Source organism: Taeniopygia guttata, chromosome 35, assembly GCF_048771995.1.
Source record: "Taeniopygia guttata chromosome 35, bTaeGut7.mat, whole genome shotgun sequence".
Taxonomy (NCBI): Eukaryota; Metazoa; Chordata; class Aves; order Passeriformes; family Estrildidae; genus Taeniopygia; species Taeniopygia guttata.
Genome location: NC_133060.1, coordinates 4,190,405 through 4,197,365, shown reverse-complemented (window position 1 = coordinate 4,197,365; position 6,961 = coordinate 4,190,405).

Sequence of the window (6,961 nt, the reverse complement as noted above, 5' to 3'; positions counted from 1 at the left end):
TATACCCTTCCTTTTACCATTAATATATTTGTAAAATCTTTTTTTATTATTTTTAACAGAAGTTGCCAGGTTAAGTTCAAACTGAGCTTTGGCCTACCTAATTTTTTTTCTACATGCCCTAGCAGCTCCCTTAAATACTTCCTGAAAAACCTGTCCCTCCTTAAAAAGATGGTACATCTATTTTTTATTTCTAAGTCCCTTCAAAACCTCGTTGCTCATCCACACTGGACGTTTGCCTTGTCGACTCATCTTCCAGCACACAGGGACAGTCAAGTCAATTCTTGTGCCCTCAAGATGTCTGCTTTGAAGAACACCCATCTCTCCTGGACTCCTTTGTTTTCAAGGGCTGTTTCCCAATGGACTCTTTGAATAAATCCCTTAAAGAGGCCAAAGTCTGCCCTCCAGAAGTCCAACGTAGAGATCTTATTAATATTCCTCCTTGTTTCACCAATTATCAAGAAGTCCATAATTTCATGCTCACTGTGCCCCAAGCGGCCTCCAATCTCCACGTCACCCACCAGCCCATCTCTATTTGTGAACAACAGCTCTCACATTCTTAATCCCTCATCTTCTCAGGGAAGGTGGGAGATGGAGACCGCCAAGAGGCACAGGAGTGCCACCTGCCTTCTGCCATCTCCCATCTGACACTGCTGAGCCAGGGAACGGGCAAGGTGACTCGTACAATTTCAGAAAGCAAGAGAGTTTATTCAAAACACATTTCTGTTTTAAAAAGAACATCGTGAACATTAATTCCATTGGTCTTAAAGTAAAAACATTTCACCTGATTGGTACACTGGACTTAGGTCAGTATGGTAGAACATATCTATAAACAACGTGAACGGAAAGCAAGATAGTAGATTATTTACATTCCTCTTGGACTTTTTCCCAGGCTTAGCCTGGCAGAAATCTTTCTCTTTTCTCTCTGACCAAACTGAGAATATCTACACCCATCCTCTTCTGTCCGCTTCTCAGGATGGCACTGATCACACCATCCTGGGCTCTAACCTAACCCTCCTTCCTATGCCCGCTTACCCAGTTCCCATTTCCCCCATCCAATCCTATGCGCCAAGATGGCGCTGGCCTCATGAGGGGACCCAGCATTTTGAGTCAAATGGCGCCAAATTTTTCTGCCACATCACAAAAAGGTGCCCAAGATCCTCCTCCTCTCTTCTCAGTTCCCACTCCTCCACCATCGGGCTCCTCCCCTGTGACACATTCCCCTCCACCCACCATGTCAATGGTCAGCCTTGCATCAGGAACCTCTAGTTTTACCAGTACCACCCTTCCCAACACAGGCCCTGCCTCTCCCCTTGCGGACACCACCCCTTCTGCTCTAAGCTCCACCCCTAGTGTCCAGGAAACCTCTGGTTCCCACAACACCGGAACTGGAAGTGGCTATGATGCTGACTAGAAGGCAATCATCTTGACTGCCAGTAGCCCAGATCATGGGGCCTCATCGGTCAACTGGACCTACCACTCCTCTGCCAAAATACCTTCCTTCTCCTCCCTGAAGGACAGTCTCTAGTACCCAGCCTGGAGATCACTGGGCAGAGGTGCAGAAACAAGCCGCCAGGGAAGGGAGATTGCAGGGAGGATAGAAATCCTGGATGTCCCCTGGTGAATGTTATAGAGGGAGGAACTCCAAGTGGGAATCCATGCCTTACGGGGAGCTGAAAGAGCTCTGTAAAGCATGCAAAGATTATGGGAGGGGATCCCCATATTTAAAAAATCTATTACGAGTCATGTTTGAAGCACATGTCCTTACCCCACATGACTTGAGACATATAATGTCTGTCCTCCTCTCACCTGCTGGGCTCCTCCTTTGGGAGGCTGGCTGGAAAAAACAATTTCAACAAATAATAACATCTTATAAGCAAGAGGAAGGACAACCCCAAACTTACCATGGACTTAATAATTGGTGCATGAGATCAGGACAACCCTGAGGACCAGGTTGAGGCCTGCCCTCAATGACATCAAAAACACTGCAGTCAATACACTGCTGCAAACCCCAGATGGGACCACCCCACAACAGACCTTTGCAAACACCCACCAAGGCACAGAGGAATGTTATATCAGGTTCATTGACTGCCTCAAGAATAACATCAACAGGCAAATCGAATGCCTGGAGGTGAGAGGGGCTGCTGCAGAAGTTAGCTGTGTCAAATGCTTATGTAGAGTGTAAGAAAGTTTTAAGAGCACTCCCTCTCAACCCTGAGCCTACCACAGAACAAATGATTGAAGCTTGCACCTGAAATACGTCCATCGAGAATAATGTTGCCTTGGCTGTCAGCTAGGGGTGGAATAAGCATTTGTAGCAGCCAATGTAAGACCTCAAAAAAAAGACAATATGCGTTGTTACAACTGCGGAAAACTAGAACAGCTTCTGGTTGAGTGCTAAAAGGCTTTTCTCAAAAAACATCCATCCTTTGCTTGCCCATCAACCGCTTGTCAGGTATATAAAGAGCACTTTAAATATTGTCCACAATTTCCCTACCATCTGCAGATGACACAGACTATGAAGAGGGGCACCTACTCTCCGAGGCCTACCAACATACCTAGGTGGGGACCCGATGTGCACTGGGTAAGCTCCCTTTCTATTCAGTTTGGTGAGGAGGAAGTTTACAAAATACCAGTGGGTAAATGCAGACCTGCTGATGGGCCACAGGACATTCTAATCATTGGAGACTCTCTTAATGGACCAGATGCATTACAAATATTCCCAAAAATTCAAACGATGGGTCCAAAAGATGAAATCACCATCAAAGTTATGTGTTGGGATCCACCTTGGTTTTTACACAGGGGCATCTCCATTGCCCAAGCTTTTTTACTACCGGACTGGACTAAAGCAATGCCAGAGAAAACAGCGGTGTTCTGGGCTGAGACTGTGTGCCACAACAAAACCATCATCAAATGTTACCTATTTAATAAGGGGGACAAGATCTATCTTCCCGGGACAGCAGACACTGGAGCAGATGTTACTATCATCACCTGCTCTGAGTGGCCACTGGACTGAGAATTGGTGCCCGCAAATGCTGTCATCTCTAGGATTAGAGGAATTGCCACCTCCCTGAGAAGCCAGCACACCATCTTGATTGAGGGAACTGAGGGTCAAGGGGCAACAATAAGGCCATTCGTAGTGAGGGCAGCCATCACCTTATGGGACAGGGACTTGCTGTCTCAATGCGGGGCTAGGCTAGAAATCCCTTGGGATTTCTAGACAGGACCACTGTAGTCCGCACCACCCCCCCACTCACCTGGAAGACCAATGAACCAGGGTGGGTGGACCAGCGGCCCCTCCCAGATGAAAAGCTGAAAGCACTCAAGTCTGTCGTGCAGGAGCAGTTGTCCAAGGGCCACATCGCACCAACCAACAGCCCTTGGAGCACCCCTGCCTTTGTCATCAAAAAAACTGGCAAAGACTGGTGGCGGCTCCGGCACGACCTCAGGAAGATCAATGAGGTAATTGAAGGCATATGTCCCCTGCAGCCCAGCCTGCCCTCACCCTCAATGCTTCCCAGAGATTGGAGGTTGGCAGTCATTGACATCAAAGACTGCTTTTCTAACATCTCACTCCATCCCAGAGATTCCCTGTGGCTTGCCTTCTCAGTCCCATGCCTGAACAGGCAAGGTTCCCGCAGGAGGTACCACCTGTGGATCCTCCCCCTAGCAATGAAGAACTCCCCATCTCTATGGTAGTGGTTTGTCATCCACATTCTCTCGCCCATCTGTGAAAAGTTCCCAGATGCCATTTTACTCTATTACATGGATGATAGTTTGATCTGCACTCAGACTAATGTCTATTTGAACACTGTACTTACAAAGACAATCCCTGCGATCAAAGAGGCAGAATTTGAAGTCAGAACAGAGAAGATTCAGCACACCTGTGCATAGACCTGCCTTGGACTCTGGATCAGCAAGAGGTCCATCATGCCTCAGCAGCTAACCATCAAAGAAAATCTGAAGACCCTGAGAGATCTTCACCAGTTCTGCCAGAGCAACAACTGGGTCCATCTGCTGATGGGGATCAAAACTGAGGACCTCAAACCTCTCTTCAATCTTCTGCAAGGAAGTGAGGACCTTGACTTGCTGTGAACCATCATGCCAGAGGCCAGGGTAGCCATTGAGAAAGTTTCCACAGCATTGTCCATGAGGCAAGCCCATTGTGCTGACCCAAATCTGCCCTTTAAATTTGCCATCTTGGGTAAGTCACCCAAATTCCATGGACTGATCTTTTAATGGGATTCTACTTTGAAAGACCAACTTTTAATTATAGAGTGAGTGTTCCAGTCCCACCGACCAGTTCAGATCATCACCATAGCCCAGGAGCTGATGGCTCAACTCATTATAAAAGCCTGAGCACACCTCCAGACCCTGGTGGGGTGTAATTTAGCATGCATATACCTACGATTGATTTTAAACTAGCTGCATGCTTTGCCCCAGATGAATGAGCACCTCCAGTTTGGCCTAGATGGCTACCCAGGCCAAATTTCAATTCATTATTCCAAATACAAATTTTTTAAATTAGGTTTTCCATTTAGTCCCCAAATCACTTCAAAGTAGAACTCCTCTCAAAGCCCTGACCATTTTTACCAAGAGCTCAGAAGGATCCAACAAGGCAGTTATGACTTGGAAAGACCCAGACACTCAGGAGTGGGAGTCTGATGTGCAAATTGTCCAAGGATCCCCACAGGTTGTGGAATTAGGTTGCTGTAGTCAGAGCATTTGAGAGGTTCAGACAACCATTAAACCTAGCCACCGATGCAGTTTATGTTGCTGGAGTAGCTGTAAATTCTATATTAAAAGAGGTTGTAAATCCAAATTTGTACCAATTGCTCTTGACCCTCCCTCCCACTGAGAGCAACCCTATCATATTATGCAGGTAAAGTCACACACTGTCCTTCCAGGACTTATGACTGAGGGAAAACAGAGAGCTGATGCTCTGGCTATGGCGCTCAGCAACACCTTGCCAGACATTTTCCAACAGGCTAAGCTGAGTCACAACTTTTTCCATCAGAATGTTCCCACTTTCATGCGGATGTTCAAATTACCAAGAGACCAAGCCAGAGCAATTGGGGGCTCATGCCCCAGTCACCAAGAACATACCTTGCCGTCACTGGGAGCTGGGATTAACCCCCAAGGTTTAGAGAGCCTCCAAGTGTGGCAAATGGACGTCACCCATTATGCCCCCTTTGGCAGGCTCAAGTACATTCACATATCAATAGACACCTTTTCTGGGGCTGTGCTCACCTCAGTGCACGCAGGAGAGAAGGCCAAGGACGTCACCCGGCACTTCCTCCTTGCCTTTTCCACCTTGCACATTCCACAATCTGTTAAGACCAACAGTGGCCCAGCTTACACCTCCTACAAATTCCACCAGTTTCTAAGGTAGTGGGGTCTCAGGGTCTGGGTCAAGTTGACCCCGAGAGTGTAAAAGTCCTTGTTTCCCAGCCCGCAGAGCCAAAGAAGAAGTCTGAAATGCATTGGGTCGGCTTCTCAAGGTTGTGTATTTTCTCTTCTCTATAACTTTCTTTCTCTGACCTACTGAGCTCTGTCTACCAGGTTGGCCATGGCATTCTGTCTGCCCTCTGAGGCGCTTTTTACCTTTGCACCAACACCAATGTGTACTATGTTTACAATAACATGCCAAAATCTATAGTTTATGTTAGACAGTGTGTCTCTGCCTTAAACCAATAGAAAAGTGCCACCACCGCATCAAGGCATGGCGTGTCAGAGTCCAGGACATCCCTCCGGCTGCCCTGGCTGTCTCAAGACCCTGGCAAGGGGCTCAGAGACCTTGGCAATAAGCCAAAAACAGTTCTGGCTTTGATTTTAGTCTGTGGGAAAGGTTGCCAACTCTACATGAAGAATTACAAGCCACAGAGATTCCAGTAGTGTAATTGGTGAATTGACACAGGGTGAAAAAGTAGAATTTTGGGATTTTAGAATGTGATTCAGGGGGACAAGATGGAGGAATCTGGGTGTGTCCTAACCTTTTTCTCCTTCTTCCTGTCCTCCATGCCTTGGTGTGATTGTGACACTTTTCTATTGGTTTAAGGTAGAGAAACACTGTCTAACATAGGTGATAGTTATTGGCACATTATTGTAAATATAATAGACGGAATTTCTGATATAAAATGCAGACGCTGCCCGACAGGGCAGGCAGACTGCCATGGATCCTTTGCTAGACAGACCTCAGCAGGTCAGAGAAAGAATGTTATAGATAAGGAGGAAAAATAAATAACCTTGAGGACTCGATCCTACGCATCTTCAGACTCCTTCTTCGGCTGCATGGGCTAGGGAACAAGGACTTTTAAAATCTTGGGGTTGGCCCAGCATTGAGACCCCAAGAATGGAGGACAAGAAGAGGGAGAAGAAGAGGAGGATATGCCCAAATTCCTCCATCTTATCCCCTTGAACCCCATTCTAAAAAGTCCCAACATTCTACTTTTTCACCCTGTGTTAATTCAACTGTAACACTACTCAAACCCTTGTGACTTGTAATTCCTCACACAAAGTTGGCAGCTTTTTCCACGTGTTAAAATCAAAGCCACAGGTGGTTTTGATTTCTTGCCCAGGTCTCTGAGCCCCCTGCCAGGGTCTTGAGACAGCCAGGGCAGCCAGAGTGATGTCCCGGGTTCCCACATCTGGGGGGGGGCATCGCTCATTCCCCAACAGTAGACTCTATTGTCTAGAGGGCCAATTGCACCATCAAGCAGGTCTTTGATCAGCAACATGGGGGTATTGAAACCCTATCTAGTATTGAGAGGCTCTGCAAAGCCTTATAAGTCATAGACTTTCTTAACAACTCATTTGCAGAGATCAATCCCCTAGCTTCAGGCACTTCTCCAACTCCAGCGGGACCCAGCGCATAGGAAAGCTGCCTGTGCTGATCAAGGACCCCAAGACCAAACAAATTATGGGCCCTTTCCCACTAATAACTTGGGGGAGAGGATATGCCTGT